General features: G+C 36.3%; 1 protein-coding gene across 1 annotated transcript in view; it reads right to left on the reverse strand.

Annotated features, from left to right (window-relative positions):
• UTRN (utrophin) overlaps positions 1 to 18,865 on the reverse strand; it is a 608,259-nt gene that overhangs the window by 274,600 nt on the left and 314,794 nt on the right. The window lies entirely within an intron of this gene.

Consider the following 18,865-nt stretch of genomic DNA (forward strand, 5'->3'; position numbering starts at 1 on the left):
GAATATAACTACAGCATATATGGTATACCTTATACGTGTGTAGGCAACATGCTGGGTAAGACCTGGCCATGCATGGTTTACCTTATGAGCTCAGAGATATGAATTACTGTTTCCACTGCCTAGATGTGAAAAGGGCTCACAGAGCTCCAAAGTAACATAATCAAATGTAAAACAGTATCTAATTTTAAAGACCAATGGATCTGGAATTACAAGGAAGCAGAAAAATGGAGACAGGATGAAGAGGTAGAATTCATATTTTGGGAAGCATCATATTTCAAACACACCCCTCTAATTCAAACATTTTATTTGATGGAAATCATATGAGGCTCTGAGTATTGACACACCACTGCTGTGTCAAGAGTTGATGAGACCATTTCCGAATTAATTAAAATAGAAAAGTAAATTCCCTTAAAAATACTAGTTACTTAAATAATGCTGGGGCCATTCTTGTACCTTCCGCTTTCTTTTTGGGAACTAATGGATATATCAATGACTTTGTATTTTTAATAAATCATTGGAATGTCTACTTTTTTCATGAAATATCAAAAGTTTTTATGACAAAGACAGAAATTCTGTTCTCAAATACTTAGGGAACAATACACCTCATAACTTCATGACAGAACTGCTTCCTAGGAATTTGCATTTCTTAACATCAACGAGGTGTTAACATGTGTTGAAACATCAAACACATGTGTACCACCTCAAGGGAAATAAACAATTTGTCGTGGACAGAGTCAACAAAAATAAGAAAAATTCTTACAAGTAATCACTGATTGATGCATAAAATGCTCAAATCAACAAAGATTTTAAAATTATAAAATTCAAGGCTAATCAGAGTATGGCGAGATGAGTGTTCTCATACACTACAGGAGCAGACATTGGGACAGCCTTTCTGGAAAGCCACCTCGCGATGTATAACCTTTGATCCAGCACCTACACTTACAGAAACCTATCCTAACAAAACACAATCACTTGTTACAGTTAAAGATTTATGCATGGCCGGGCGCGGTGGCTCACGCCTGTAATCCCAGCACTTTGGGAGGCCGAGGCAGGCAGATCACGAGGTCAGGAGATCGAGACCATCCTGGCTAACACGGTGAAACCCCATCTCTACTAAAAATACAAAAAAAATTAGCCGGGCGTAGTGGTGGGTGCCTGTAGTCCCAGCTACTCGGGAGGCTGAGGCAGGAGAATGGCGTGAACCCGGAAGACGGAGCTTACAGTGAGCCGAGATCACACCACTGCACTCCAGCAAGGGTGACAGAGAGAGATTCTGTCTCAAAGAAAACAAAAAAAAAACAAAAAAAGAAACCCCGTCTCTACTAAAAATACAAAAAATTAGCCAGGCATGGTGGCGGGCACCTGGAGTTCCAGCTGCTCAGGAGGCTGAGGCAGGAGAATGGCCTGAACCTGGGAGGCAGAGCATGCAGTGAGCCGAGATCGCGCCACTGCACTCCAGCCTGGGCGGCAGAGGGAGACTCCGTCTCAAAAATAAAAAAATAAAAAAAAAAAAGATTTATGCATAAAGAATTCATTGCAACCTTATAAAATCAAAATCAGAAAGTTATTTGTCTGGAACACAAAATGCAACAGAATGTTTACCAGTGCACTGAAAATATGACATAAAATAGTTAAAGAAATACAAATATGCTTATAAAGTACTATTAAGGAGAAACAAACAAACAAACAAAAATCCATAAAAACAAAAGGAATTCTATAAAAGACAATGCTAAATTTGTACAAAGATGCTTTACATGCATGCAGGCATACCTTGAAGACATTGCAGGTTTGGTTCCAGATCACCACAACAAAGCAAATGAGTCACACAAATTTTTTGGTTTCCCAGTGCATAAAAAAGCTGTTTTACACTAAACTAGTCTATTAAGTGTGCAATAGCATTACATCTAAGAAAAATAATACCCAGCAGGTCCTAGAATAATGTTGTTTCATTCAGGATCATTTAATTTAACATTGTTTCATTGTAATATTGATGAGAAAAAACAATGCTTCTAGTCAGGGCCCCTGTCTGTATAGAGTCTGCACGTTCTACCCTTGTCTACATGGGTTTCTCTGTCTACTCCAGTTTCCTCTCACGTCCCAAAGTTGTGCATGTTAGGTTCACTATTGTGTCTACATGGTTCCAGTGTGAGTCAGTATGACCACGAGTGTGAGTGCGCTCTGTGATGGGAGAGCATGCAGGCCATGACTGGTTCCCTCCTGGCAACCCGAGCTGCTGGGACAGACTCCAGCCACCCACAACTCTGAACCAGCATATGCAAGCTGGAAAATTAAGGAATGAATCAACACAAATTATTGCCAAATAAAATTCATCAGATCTACGACTGTCATACAAAACATATACTCTAAAGCATGTAGTCTGAAAGTGTTCAGTGAGTAGTGCTTGTTTGTGAATGTTTTGGAATTGCATGGTGGGAGGAGGTGATATTGATATTGAGAATTTTCACTTTGCAAACATTTGCCCCTTTATTAATCTACTCCCACCATGACAGACATCACTCAGTTGGGTATTGATTCACCTAAAACTGGGCAAATAATTATCTCACTTGTATTTACTAATCTTTCTTAAACGTAGGCATACCTTACCTTCAATGTTTTAGAAGTATTTTGGTCTTTATTGAGAAGTTTGGTGATCTTTTGTGATGAGAAATGTGCTGTAGGAGGCTAGGCGCGATGGCTCATGCCTGTAATTCCAGCACTTTGGTTGGCCAAGGCGGGCAGATCACATGAGGTCAGGAGTTTAAGACCAGCCTAGCCAACATGGTGAAACCCCATCTCTACTAAAAATACAAAAAAATCAGCCGGGCCTGGTGGTGCATGCCTGCAGTCCCAGCTACTCAGCAAGCTGAGGCAGGAGAATTGCTTGAACCTGGGAGGTGGAGGTTGTAGTGAGCCGAGATCGTACCCCTGCACTCCAGCCTGGATGACAACAGAGTGAAACTCAGTCTCAAAATGAAGAAAAAGAAAATATGCTGTAGGAATTTAACTCTTCTTTATATCAATTGACTTATGATAAAACTGGTTTTGTTCTATGACATTCTGTTTAAAGTCATAGTTTCCAAGAACCTATCGACAACGTTAAGGAGGGACTTACTGTACATACTTTAAATTTAAAATACTTCATTGCAAAAAAAATGCTAACGATCATCCATCAGGGCCTTCAGCAAATCATAACCTTTTTGCTGGTAGAGGGTCTTGCCCTGATTTGATGGCTGTTCAGTTAAGGGTTGACTGACATTTTCTTAAAGTAAGACAGCAATGATGTCTGCTTCATTCATTGATTCTTCCTGTCTGCTCCATTTATTGATTCTTCCTTTCATGAAAGATTTCTCGGTAGCATTTTTATCCACATTAGAATTTGTTTCACAGCTGAATTTGTTACTCTCAAGCCTCTCAAAGCCACTACTTTATCTACTAAATTTGTGTAGTATTCTAAATCTGTCATTATCATTTTCATAATAATCATAGCATCTTTACCAGGAGTAGATTCCATCTCAAGAAACCACTTTTTTTGCTCATCCATTAGAGGCAACTTCCCAATGATTCAAGTTTTACCACGAGATTGCAGCAATTCATTCCCATCTTCAGACTCCGCTTCTAATTCTACTTCTCTTGCCATTTCCATCACAGCTGTAGTTATTTCCTCCACTGAACTCTTGATCCCCTCAAAATGATCCATGAGGGTAGGAATCAACTTCTTTCAAACTCCTGTAAATGTCATTACTTTGACCTCCTCCCATTAATCAAGAATGCTCTTAATAGCATCTAGAGCAGTGAACCATTTCCAGAAGTTTTTCAACTTACTTTGCCCAAATCCATCAAAGGTATTACTATCTATAGCAGCTATAGCTTTATGAAGCATATTTCTTAAATAATAAGACTTGAAAATCAAAATATCATCTCAATCCATGGGCTGAAGAATGGATACTGAGTTAGTAGCACGAAAACAGCATTAATCTCTATCAGAGCTTTCGGTTGACCAGTACATTGTCAATAGCAGTAATATTTTGAAGTTCTTGAAGGACATTTAAAATATTGCTATGTCTCAGCGAATAGGGAGGCCCAAGGAAAGTGTGAGACAGGAATGGCGTGTTGATGGAGCAGTCGGACCACACACGTTTATCGATTAAGTTCAGCATCTTATATGGGTGTGGTTTGTGGTGCCCAAAACAATTACAATAGTAACATCACAGGTCACTGATCACTAGGTAAAATAACATACAATAATAATGAAAAAGTTTGAAATATTGCAAGAATTACCAAACTGTGACACAGAGACACAAAGTACATGCTGTTGGAAAAACGACACTGATCGACTTGTTTTACAAAGGGCTGCCACAAACTTTCAATTTCTGAAAATGCTACAGCTGGAAAGCTCAGTAAAACAATGTGTGATAAGATGAGGGTATGACTGTGTACACACAGAAAAGAAGAGTGAAATGAAATTAAGACATTAATAATATTCCCTTCTGAGTAGTATGGTTAACTGGTAAGTTTTATTTTCTTCTTCCTTTCTTTCTACTACATTTTATAAAATGTGCACTTTCTTTTTAATATATACAAGAGTAAAAATGTAAATGCTATTTTAAAGCTAATGAGATCTATTTTCATTTGCCAAACAAAATTATAAGTGATTTGCTGTACATGCATATTCAAGCTGTCATTATACTTCTTCGACATTCAGAGGTTTTTCTAAAAAACATTTTTCATACCTTACAAAACCAACTTAGAGATTTAAAAAAACAAGTTTCAGGCCAGGCGCGGTGGCTCACACCTGTAATCCCAGCACTTTGGGAAGCCGAGACGGGTGGATCACAAGGTCAGGAGATCGAGACCATCCTGGCTAACACGGTGAAACCCCGTCTCTACTAAAAATACAAAAAATTAGCCGGGCGTGGTAGCGGGCACCTGTAGTCCCAGCTACTCGGGAGGCTGTGGCAGGAGAATGGCATGAACCCAGGAGGCAGAGCTTGCAGTGAGCCGAGATTGTGCCACTGCACTCCAGCCTGGGTGACAGAGCAAAGACTCCGTCTCAAAAAAAAAAAAAAAAAACAAGTTTCAGCACAGTTAGTTGACATATCCATTTCACTTCACACAGTTAAAGCTATGTCCAGAATGATAATCTCCCACCTCTAACCCAGTGTGCCCCTCACTGCTTCATTAAGTACCTTAATTATTTGTTTAACTTCTCAAAGATTTTTTTCAATACAAAATAATATCATGAGAACTATTTAATTGAATACTCTTTCTTACTTTCTTCCAGCCCTAACCAACCACCCCATTTCCCCAAATACACCTGTACTAAATCACGTATGTATCAGGAAATATATGGGATGCTTAATTCCTCGTCTTCAACTGCTGTCCTTTATTAGTAAAGAAAACATTCTACTGCTTTACACAGTGCTTTGTGCCTTAAATGAGATTTCTCCTAGACTGCCATAAATATTTGCTAATTTTGATTTAATTTAAAGACCAACGAGGTTAACCAAGAGCAATTAATCAAGAGCACAAACTAGATGTTATAAATAAATAAACACATTTCAAAATTCTCCAACAACCTTTGAGTTATTTCTAGTCTAGCAATATTCATTCTGATTTGGAAACCAAAAATAATTCTATGGCCCCCAACCAACTGAATGGATCACTCCTCTGGATTGAGGGCATTCTAAAGTAAACTTGAAACTCTAGTTCAGGCCATGATGGGAATGGGTGGTTGGACAGGCCTCATTATAACTTCCTCTCTTTGGAATTCAGGCACAGCTGACTAGCATTAACATTAATACTGTGAACTTATGACTGACAAAATAGACTCTCTGTAGTAACAAGATATCAACATGACAGATAGCAGGTCCTGTCAGAAACATAAGTATTTTACCCCAAAATATATTTCTTAGGCATATTTTGAAATGTCCCTGCAAAGCTGTCTCTTATGGGGAAAATCTACATTCCATAGAGAATCCCCTTCCCTTTCCAGGTCTTTTTCCCTATCCAGGAGAGAATTCATTAAGAGTCTGGTTCATTTTTATGTCTGATAAGAAACATTTACAATCTATTCTCTCTGAAGCCTGCTACCTAGAGGTTTCATCTGCAATAATAAGGACCTTGTTCTCCACAATCCCTTATCTTAACCCAGCCACTCCTTTCTATTGATTCCAAGTTTTTAGAAGAACTCTTTCAACCAACTGCCAATCAGAAAATCTTTGAATCCTCCTAAGACATGGAAGCCACTTGAAGTTGTCCCACCTTTTTGGACCAAATCAATGTACATCTTACATGTATTGATGGATGTCTATTTTCTCCCTAAAATGTATAAAACCATGCTATAGCCTGATCACCTTGGGCACACATTATCAGGATCTCCTGGGGCTGCGTCATGGGCCATGGTCACTCATATTTGGCTTGGAATAAATCTCTTCAAATATTACAGAGTTTGACTCTTCGTTGACAGATTCATCCTTGGAAACCAGAATGATATATGTTGTTCCACATAATTTTCAGTAAATAAGGAACAATGCTATGTTTCAAACATTGTAATTCCTATCATTCTTTCACCAGATAAGCAGGGGAAAATTCAGGTTATCTGGCAATGGAAGAATTCTAGATATAAAGAGGTTTAAAATGTAATGATTTAAAAACAACAGTATGTGTACTAAAAGAATCACACCATATGTGATTAAGTCAAATTATAAAGCACCAGCTTTAAGTAATGACTCAGAGAAATGAGAAAAGCAAAACAAAAAGGTATAGTTATGAATGGGCTTTACAATAACTTGTGATGAGTAAATCATTCCTTTGACAAAGTTTATGCTTCTTTCATAAAGACAAGGATAGTTCTAGAGCTTAAGAATACAAACTTGATAACTTTCTACTAACCTTGATGAATATGAAAGACAAAAAGATACTATGTTAACACCAAAAGAAGGGCCCCCATGCCTGTTTTACAAAAGTTATCAGTTTCAAGCCTTGTTAAATAAGGTTACACACCAACTTTCCTATTATATTGAATTTTAGAGAATGACAGCTTTCATAAAGGACAATTTTGTTGCTCATTTCTACAGGAATTAGTAAAATATAATAAATGAGGGTATCAACCCTACATATTTCATGTTTTGAAAAGTTGCAAACTTTTATAGTAGGCATGCCCAGCTTTTGCTAAAGGAAAAATGAATTTTTAAATGTGTTTCACTTAAATGTAAATGAGTGAAATGAATGAAAGCCGCAGACTCGTAAATGTTTATTGCCAGGTAAGTTAAGGCACTTTTTTTTTTTTTTTTTTTTTTTTAATGAGACAAGAGTCTCGGTTTGTGGCCCATACTGGAGTGCAGTGGTGCAGTCTCGGCTCACTGTAACCTCCGCCTCCCAGGTTCAAGCTATTCTCCTGCCTCAGCTCCCCCAGTAGCTGGGACTACAGGCGCGGTCATCACACCTGGCTAATTTTTTGTATTTTTAGTAGAGACAAGGTTTCACCATGTTAGCCAGGATAGTCTCAATCTCCTGACCTCATGATCCGCCCGCCTTGACCCCCTAAAGTACTGGGATTACAGACGTGAGCCACTGCACCTGGCCAAGGCACTTTTAAGCCATTCTGCACTTGTCACCATCTGAAGTTGAAACATGAAGAATACAAAAAAAAAGAAAAAAAAGCGTTTTAAATTCTTTTATGATGTTCAACAGTAAAGTATGCAAAGGTTCAAGTAATCTGACCAGGTTTTATTAGAAGAGGGTTATTGTTACCTATAAGACATTTTATCATAAAAATATTCAAGCATACAGAATAATTGAAAAAAAGAGTAAAATAAATACTCATACGCTGACAACCAGACTCAACAGCTGTTAAGATGTTACCATATGTGTTTTATCTAAAGAGATATATTTCATTAATTAATTTTTGGAACCACCTTCAAATAAATCATTTACTCCAATTATTTGATTCATTTGGTATCAATAGTCCAAATTAGAAACATATAAAATACACTTTGGTAGTACAGTCCCATGAAACCAAAAATGGAATATATCCATATCATCACAGTTTGGTCACTGCCACTATTAATTAATCCTACAGGACAAATCACTTAACTCCTTTAAGCTTCTGTCTCCTGATCTTGAAAAAATTAGGAAGCTAAACTTGAAAATATCCAAAGTCACCATAGGTTATCAAACGTTATCATTTCAATACCCACAGGAAAACTCTACTCTCACTGCCATGTTTGATCTGCATAGGAAACTCGGAAAAAACGTAAGACACCTGAACGACAGCTGGCCAGAAGCTGCCCCATACCCTAACCCACAAGGATGTGGACACATTTCTAGAAATCACTTCAGCTTTTAAAGTAAGGATGACATTTGGCATAAGTAAACTATTGAATTATTAAGTTGTCTAATGGGGTATTGATTCTCAACCACATGCAACTTCCTGAAATTTTGGTTTACATGATATAATTTCTCCAATCTTTCACTAGCTTCCTATCAAGCTTACTGCTCAGCTTTTAGAAATAAGCATAATAGGTCATTAGGCTTCCATTAGAAGCAATTACTTCAAAACAGAGCAAATGTTCCCCTTTCTTTACCACCACACCATATAAGGATCTTCCACAAAGGCAGGCTGTGTAATGAAGGAATCTAGGTTTTGTTTCAAGAATTAATGCAAAACAGCACTCAGTCATTACGGTCATTAATTCAGGTTATTCATTACCTATCAAAATCACACTCTCAAAAAACATATTATGCAAAAACCATTTGAGATTTATCAGAATGTTTAATTATTATTGAAATTCAAGAAAGATCTTCCTTCCTCAAGCCTTCCCAGCATCTAAGATTACTAATGTATAGATTTTTTAAATTATGGCTGCCCTAATTTTGGATGGAATAAAGACTTCAAAATACTTCATTTGTCTAGATGCTGCAGACTCAGGGGCTATTAGTCCCACTCTGAAGACATGGACCCTTTTATGTAGCCCCAGTTTGAATCTAAGTTGTTTGGAAATAGTATGATTTTACTGGCAGAGAATGTACCTTAATATGGAAGCTGGCTGTGTGCCCTAGGAAAGAAGAAAACTGAACTGACCTTGCATTGCAGAAAGACCTCAGGTGGTTAGTATTCAACATTCTTCCGCCTCAGTTGAGACACACAGAAGTTTGAGTTAGTCACTGTTTTCAAAAAGTATTTCAGCAGTGAATGGTGAGAAAATTAAATGTAGGTAAATATTGTCATTGATTGCTATTTGTTTTTATTTATAGGAAATTTAGTATTTCGATTTCCATACTACTCTAGCTCTGCATAGCAAATTCACAAACATTAATACACTGGTTCTATAACAGCTTTCTAAAATATCTGGAATGTAAACTATTCCCACTGTCTAGAAGACAAAACTGAGGACTGTTATGTCTCTTGTGCATTACATAAGATCAAAAAGTAAGGAATCAAATCTAGATATTGTGATTCCAAATTCAGCATTTTTCCCATTATACTTTACTTGTATTGTATTCTAAATAATTACTATTAAAAGTACATCACTGTGCATATTTTATAGATATGATTTGCATATCACTTAACATAAGCTACCCTAGATAGTACTAAGAATTAAAATTCAAAACTATCAAATTCTCCAAGATAAAGTAGTAAATTTACCACAGTAAATTAGAATTATATTTCCATGACTTTTACCTAATCCGGTGGTTTCAAAATCTTACTGCCAATCTAATATTAAAAAGAAAAAGTGTTCAGGGTTGCCTAGGCCTGGGGCAGTGAGGTGGGAAGAAATAGGGAATGACTGCTCATGAGTATGAGGGATTTCTTTTTGCTAAGAGACAAAAATGTTCTAAAATTAGATTATAGTAATGGTTGCACAATCCTGTGAACATGCCAAAAACACTGAACTGTACATTTTAAAAGTGAATTTTACTGACTTATATAACAATGAAACTATTTTAAAAAGAAAAAAACTAGAGTCAAAGTATATAGAACCTCTGCTTTACTGTATTAATTTTTAAATCTAAGAAAAAATTGAAATTTGGGCTATTTATTCAATATTTACAAATACTGTTTTGTTCACAGAACTCGAAAACAAGGGATAACCCCAAATTCAAGAGTTTACAATTCAGAAGTTCAAACAGAAATAAAATAGCTAATTATAGTACCAGGCAAACTTAAATACAAATTCTACAAAAATAAATGCACGTAAGATGTAGTGCAACATACTACATACTAGAGTAATCTCCTGGGAGCTTAAATATGGAGTACCAGTGGGCTGTATGACCTTGGGCAGCACAAAAAAATATATTAAAGCACTTTAAGAGCGCTTTATGTAAAGCTCTACATAGATGTTAAGGCACTGCTTCCCTATTTATAAAATAAGAAAACCGGTCAAGTCATTTCTACAATTTCCATAAACTCTAATGTTCTACAAATCTATAGTTTAATTCTAGACAGACCGACTTTTACTGTGAATTATTTTTCATTTTTACTTTAAATACTAATTCCCTCATCAACTAAGTCATGACATAAAAGTATAACATTTTTGTCACTCCCATACCAAACTGACTTACATCCAAAAGAAGGCTGTTTCCTTTAAAAGAGGCATTCTGAAGAATTATTCCTTATTTTAAAGATATAAATATTATGCAATTTCTTTTTTAGAATTCCTTTTCGGAAATGCTGTCTGTGTTTGAATATCTCCAATATTCACAAATATTTTTCCTTTGAAAATGAACTAAATTTTGGAAACAGAAAGATCTGGCATACATAGCTGGCAATCAAAACGGCAATTTTTTTATTAATATAAAAATGTAAATGAATGAACTTTGCAGACATGTATGATGGACAAGTACCCAATGTTCTCTGAATACAATTAGCATACTTTTGTGCTCCATGTCTGAGGCAGGAGAAGAGGGTCTGGAGACAGGGAGCCTAAGGCCAAGCCATGTCTGAGTTCTTAGAACTGGACCAAAACGAAAACCCCATCTCTCCATTCCCAAGTGACAAAGGGCCAGAGGCTCCTCTCTTTACAAAACTCCTCTACCCTACCCCACAAATGGGAAATGCCTCTGAGTGGTCGCAGGCCAAAGCTTCACTTCAGCCTCTGATTGGTCACAAGCCAAGGCTTCACTTCAGCCTCTGACTGGTCGCAGGCCAATCCTTCTTTCACACAGGGTATTGTAACCAATTGGAGGCTTCTAAGAGTACCTAGGGATGTCACCAAATTTTTTTAGTTTAATAAAATCCCTAAAGAAAATTGCAATCAGGTCTTTTGGGTCACCTGCTCAAGCCCTGCTCAAGCCTCCACTCTGTGGAGGGTACTTTTCTTTCAAAAAATCTGTGCTTTCATTGCTTCATTCTTTTGTTGCTTTGTTTGTGTGTTTTGTTCAATTCTTTGTTCATTGCACCAAGAACATGGACAGCTTGCAGTCAAGACTTTGCATCTGGTAACATGTTTACTCATTCAGTCTATTCCCAGAGTTTTCTGCTCTACTAAAATTCAGTCTACTCCTCAAGATCCATATTAGTACTACATTTTCTCCAAACACTTCTCTGACATTTTAAATTCAGATTTTACTGCCCCTTCTTCTGTGTTCAAACAACTTCTAGTTTTATTATACTGTATTTGTTGCATCCCATTTTAGAAACTATAGTGATTGGGTTCTCAGTATATGAAATTCAGACAGTTCTGGGATAGAATATTTGATCCCACACAGGTAAATAATTCAACTTGACTAGGTTTTCAGTTTATATCCTATAACAGGGTATGATTTTCATCTAAAAACTTCATAAAAGATTTTTAATTGGTATTGCCTATTGTCTGTGATGGTACAAGAAATTAGGCATTCAAGCGGGTAGTGGTTATGTAAACAGGTGCTACCTTGCAAGATGGAAATCTGGCAATATATACCAAAAGCTTTCCATTGGCTGGGAGCGGTGGCTTACGCCTGTAATCCCAGCACTTTAGGAGACTGAGGTGGGGGGATCATGAGGTCAAGAGATCAAGACCATCATGGCCAACATGGTGAAATCCCGTCTCTGCTAAAAATACACAAATTAGCTGGGCGTGGTGGTGCACGCGTGTAGTCCCAGTTATTCGGGAGGCTGAGGCAGGAGAATCGCTCGAACCTGGGAGGCAGAAGTTGCAGTGAGCTGAGATTACTCCACTGCACTCCAGCCTGGCAACAGCAAGACTCTGTCTAAACAATTAAAAAAAAAATTGAAGAATTTAAAAAGCTTTTCATTGTTCTGATCCTTTTGGTCCAGTTATGCTATTCTAATAACACACCCTGGATATAATCAGGATGCACTTAATGATGTATAAGGATGTTCATCATGGAATTATTTATCATGAGAACATTGGTAACAACCTAGTTACCTAACCATAGTGGGTTCCCTGAATAAATTATGGTGCAGCCACTCAACAGAATTTTATTTACATTGTTTTTAAAAAATCACAATATAAGACACAAAAAGCATTCATGATGTACAAAGCATTCATGATGTGTTAAGTGTAAAAGGAAGGTTATAAAATCCCAGAATAAAGCTACAGAGCAAATAGCATTTCCCGTACTTCTATATCACAACCACCTTGGCCTGCAGGATGCCAGGGGAGGTGCAGCTACACTGTAGTCTTGTAAAATTCTGAAGCCAGAGTAAATACACGATCAGATAATGTTTTCAACTAAAGAAGTTCCCCTTTTTCTCTACCTCTTTAACTCTTGCAACATTTACCCTGAAAAAAAGGAAAACTCATTTTATAAAATTTTTGAGCCAAGAATCAAGAGCTTTTTTTTAAGGCTCCTGTATCACTCCTCCTGTATCGCTCACAGTAAAGACGACTTCTTTCCTTTGCTTTGTTTAGTTTCTGACAATGGAATAGGACTTCTTTTTAATATGAAGTTTTATGTCCATCAGCATTATATCAGTTTCTGTGTGGGTTAACTGGATTTTTAGGGGCCATCTCAGAGCCTAATCCGTAATCCAGAAGAAGCTTCATAAATTGAGGAGCATCCTACAGGAGTTTCTATCACAAGCCCCACTGGTCAAGGGAAGTTTTTTCTTGTATTTCCTCAAGCTGAGACAAAGAGAATAACAACCCCAGGGGAAATTTCAAAGATTTATTTTCTCCTTCCCTGCTGAAAGCAGGAGTTTATGGCACCTTCGCAGTGGGGTGACCAGGGTGAGTCAAAGTCTGCGGGGGCATGAATCCTTTGGAAAAATTCTCTGGCTGACTGTAACATGAACATCCTTGTTAAGATTTAAGGGTTACTCCAGAGATAAAGATAATGAAGATGATGATACCATCACCACACCCAAAAGACATGAGACTGTGATGGGCATGTCAGGTGGATCATCTCATTTGATCCACACTCAATTGAGGTGGGAGAATAACCCTACCAATAGTGGTAACTGTAACAACAGTAGCCAACCCACACAGCAGTTATGTGCCAGCATTTGTTTTTACCATTTTATCAATATTAACTTATTTAACTCCTACAACAACCGTGTGTGTGTGTATGTGTGTGTGTGTGTGTGTGTTTGCGCGCGCGCGTGTGTGTGGAGAGAGAGATTGAGAGAGAGAGAGAGAGAGAGACTAATTCCAATCCTATCTTCTGAAAAGGGAACTGAAACACAGAGATGTGGAAGGATTTGCCAAGGTTACATAACTGGTAAGCGGCAAAGCCAGAACTGTTTGAATCTAGTCTCACGCTAGACTCGTGTGAACGACTAAAATTCCTCAGAACAACTTATTTGTACTTCCTTGTTTCCCATGGAAAATGCAACACTGCATTTTACATTTATGCTGCTTAGCACATATCTTTCGTGCATGACAGCCATTCAATACATGTTTTTTGAATTAAATTTTTAAATATATATATATATTTCTTATTTTAAACTGCTCAGTCTGTTAAGTTAGTTGACTCCTTTCAGTTTCTTTCTTAGGGAGCTATTATATCCTTTTAAATATAATGATAAAAAACTACATTTGGGTATGGAGAACTGGGTTCAATGAACACATAATTTAACGTTTAACGTTTGTATTATTAAGAATCAAACCAAATTAAGTTATAAATCAAAAACCAGAACCAACTATATTAATATGGATGGAAATGACACAATCCATCTTTCTTACCAAAGTGCAAAATGAACACATTTTTTAAAATTTTTATTTCCTTAAAATTATATAGCCAATACTGGAACATCGAACATCGAAATAGTTTTGAAAAGAATATATTTCCTTACTTTTAAACTTCTAGGAAAACAAGTACATAGCCACCTGCTCAAAACTGTCAGCAACTTTGGAAAGCCGAGGCAGGCAGATTGCTTAAGCTCCGGAGGTCAAGACCTGCCTGAGCAACATAGTGAGACCTTGTCTCCACAAAAAATACAAAAAAGTTAGCCCGGTGTGGTGGCATGTACAGTAGCTGTGATCCCAGCTACTCGAGAGGCTGAGGCGGGAGGATAGCTTGAGCCCAGGAGGTCAAGATTGCAGTGAGCCATGATGGCACCACTGCACTCCAGCCTATGCGACAGAGACCCTGTCTCAAAAAAAAAAAAAAGCTGTCAGCAATAAAATATCCATTATAGACTATCTGTTTCCTTATGTCCAAAATGAAATGGTTGAATCAGATGATTTCCAACATCTCCTCATTCTCCAGAATTCCATGTTTTAAAGGAACATGGAATGTTCTCCTCATGCTCCAGCTCATGTTTTAAAGGAGAGTGTAGAGGCTAAATTTCTTTAGACAAGGAAATGCATATGGAGATAATTCAGAACAAAACAATATCTATTACTTAGTTAATGCTTAGTTAATGTAATCTCTCTTTCTATATCTTCTATACTGAATGACCCATTTTATCCCAACATAATTCCTAAAATGATCTATCTAAAATTACATGTAGAGAGACACTGGCTATTGAAGCAGAGAACCTATGTTAAACACAATTTGCACCGCATACTAGCTGAGCAACTACTGGCATGTTCCTTCACCTGCTGATTTGCAAAACAAATTTCTTTTCTACCTCTCTCTTAGGACACACAATAACGTAATATTGTTAATATTATATTTATTAATGATGTAATATATGAGAAAACACATTGTAAACTCTAAAATACTAAAAATGTAAGGAAACTGTACTAGCAGTATCAAGATATTTTCCCATCATGACAGCTAATAGTTATTCTATTGCTGTAGTCAACCATGTTTTCTCTCAATTCTGTTAAAATAAAAACAAAATAGTTGTCTATTGTGCAGACAGTTCAACATCTTCTTCCATTTGATGTTTTTCCAAAATTCTCGCTTAATTTTATGACGCCATAGTTTCACATAAGCCTATTATTTATTAAGCATTAAAAGGCACTGTCTGCTTTTGTAAGTGAGCTTTGTTATGAATTAATCTTTTAGAGTTCCATAGAACTGAACAAACTAGATGATGAAAAATGAAAAGCAACCCTCTGATGCACTTCACATCCTTTCCAATTTCAATTATTTGGACTCATTTACCTCGCCCAGAAATGAATAAGCTTTGTGAAACTAAGCAAGCTACCATGGCATAACATTTTCTATATTCTTTTATCTCTATGGTAGGAACTCTACTAATTACTTATTTTGGAGAACTAAAAATGAACTACCAAATATACTAAGAGAAGTTGGTAGTGATCACAGTTAAGAGTAAGAGGAAGGAGTGATGTCTGCACATTTAAAATCTAGCAGTACCTACAGCTAGGAAATTTCCACTTGAAATTTAATAAACTTTGCCTCTAGGAAAACACAAATCATCAACCCTTTAAGTTACAATTATCACATAATACTCTACAAATAAAAGAAGACCTTTTGTCTGTATCCTTAATACTACTTCAACTCCCTCTCAGAAGCACTTTCTATTTGTTCTGGATTTGTACTAGTATTACACTTCTAGACATACACCAATGACAATGATATTTTGGCCATAAAAGAATTTTAAAATGCTATATTGTAGAAAGTATCAGTTATTTTTAATTGAGTGACAAAGCATTGCATCGGATCTAATTATACTGCTTTCAGTTAATTATATTGACTTTATCCAAATCATTGATAGCATGACTTTTCTGATTAACAAAATGTTAGTTAATTGGATAACTTTTTAAAAACATAATTTTGACAACACACATCAACTTGGGGAACTAAAGCAAAACAGAGGTCCAAGAGCCTTCTAAAATGGCACTTGTGTTCTTGGAAGCCACAGGAATCATATCTGATAGTGGTAGGCAGGGGTGCGGGTGTTTTCTCCTTGATCACATCTCACTTTTGTCTGTAATCTTGACCTGACTAGGAATTGCAGAAACAGAGGCAGAGTAGAGAAAGTAGTCTGTGTGGGTATCCCTACAGTTCCCAGAAAACACATTTACGGCATCCATGGAGAGGGTTAGATGGAGGCAAACCCGTCTACATATGCCATTTTTCTCCATTAAACCTCAACCTTCACACACTTTCTGAACTAATCCAACCAAGACTTTCTCATGAAACCAAGAAGAGACAACTCCTCATACGATCAAGTGGGAATTCTAACTTCCAGACTAGAGGGTCATGACTCTGAGCTCCGGGGTTCAAACAATCTATGTATGAGTTGATTATTGAGAGAAACTGAGGGAATCCAAGAGTTGACCTTAAAATACATACATCTCAACAATCAGATCATGGTAAAGTAAATCTCCGTCGCCCTGGATCACTTCAGGGTTTAATTGTTCAAGGAGAGCAGGGTTCTCCATGTGAAAAAAAGGTAGGGAAATGTTTGAGAATAAAAAATACAAAATTCAACCTGTCGAAAATACACCATTCCATTCAGTGTCTTCTAAAAAAACCACATACTCAACCTTAACTACCTCTAAATACAGGGAGCTATACATGTAGATGAAAAATAATGTGTGACCTTACTTCATCAGTGAATCTGAAAACCTGCTGAGAGATTGATGTGCCTTCGTGTTCATTATCTATTACTCATTAGCACTACAAGCAACTACATAGTTCTGTGTTGTCCACACATGAAAACACACACACACACACAGCCACAAAGCAAGCCTTTTGTAGACATCACTGGTCAATCATGACTTGTTAGGTAGAATCTTCTGGTCTCTTTCTATTTTTCACAGAATATTCCGAAGTAGCTGCTTTAATACCACAGAAGACAGTTTTCCGGGGAAGACTTTGAGATCAGCACCACACTGAAAGCTCAAGGCCCCCAGAAGGCCAGGCTAAGAATAGCCATAGTTTCAGTCTGTATGTAAATGACTAGTTACTGAAATCGCATGTGTATATTACACAGAGAAAAATAATCAACTGGGGTACAAAAAGGCAACAGCAGAAATTGAGAACAGAATTATACACTACTAATATTCAATATAAGATTTCACCATGGCATATGTGTATAACTTTTAAATGAATACACATCTATATACAACTAGATGTTTAAAATATTTTTGCTGAAGAAACATGATCAGAATAGTTTGGGGGTGACTAAAACCACTTAAGCTAAAATGATTTACACATACATTCAAGCAAATAGAAGTTATATCATTTAAATCAACATTTTCTAAAATGCCTGAGTCACGAAGAACTCAATTTACAGCACTGAATATTTTTAAATTTTTGTATTATTCCTATAATATTCATATTCCAATCTACTTTACAGGAAACTGCTTTTTACCATGCCCTCAATTGTTAAATATTTTACAGAAATTGGCACTAAGAAAAAAATAAAGAGGACTTATAAAAATCTCTACTGATTTAACATTAACACAAACAACCTATTTCTAATCTAAAGACTTAATGATATAAAACACCCCAAAGTAATCACATAATAAAAATAAATTAAATTCAGTATTATTTTTCAAATCATTTACATCAGCTTTGTTTCCACTGTGCTCTATTAAAAGAAAAATTATTTTATAGGCATGAAAATTTTAAAGAAACTAAGCAAACAAAACCATATCTGAGAAAATTAGCATCCAGTGTAGGGTGATTTTAGGTCATCAGGGCAATTTCAATGCTGCTAATTATATCTCCAAGTAAGCAGCACTTACGTTTTTGCTTCCTGCTCAAATTTTATTGGATGCATAACCGAGAAGAAATATTTTTAAAGGCAAAAAATACACATGAATGTGTAAATAGATTGTGGGAAGGGAGTATATTTTAACTCTGAGAGCTGTGACATGCCTTTTTTCATTCCTCCCTTCTCTTTGAAACATATAAGAAAACCCACAAAATGAGAATATTCTACACAAATATCTACTCATGTAACACACACACAATCTTCTGACAAACAAGAGAAGTATGAAAATAAACAGAAAAGACAAGCTGCCACAGAGGGAAAAGTCTAATAAAAGACTAAACAAATAATACTTAAAAAGAATAATCCTAAAGAGGAATTTAAAAGGGGATAAAAATATTCAGACACTGAATTTCAAAATGCCAATATGAATTTTAAATAGTCAAGTTTCCCTCAGATTATGCCACATTTTATTCTCATTCATTTCGGTCTCTAAATGTATTTACAATCGACTGTTTCTGTATTTTTATGGAGCAACACAAACTTAAAGCATTTCTTTTCTAAGAAACTAAATTTAGAGAATGTGGGAGGAATAAGGAGAGAGAAAGTCAAGACAGCATTTACAATTTAATAGGAAGAGAACTTACAGTGTCTTAAAGCAAATAAATGTCAAACCTATTTAAACTTTTAGGTATGAAACATGGACTACTGATAATTAAAATATAATTAAGTATTATTGCTTGGTATAGCTACCTCTATCAGTATCAGAGACGGCAACTGTTAATATTTAAGTCTACAACTAAATTTTTATTTATTTCATTAAATTAATATAGCCCAATGACT

Source organism: Colobus angolensis, unplaced genomic scaffold (assembly GCF_000951035.1).
Source record: "Colobus angolensis palliatus isolate OR3802 unplaced genomic scaffold, Cang.pa_1.0 Scaffold58, whole genome shotgun sequence".
Taxonomy (NCBI): domain Eukaryota; kingdom Metazoa; phylum Chordata; class Mammalia; order Primates; family Cercopithecidae; genus Colobus; species Colobus angolensis.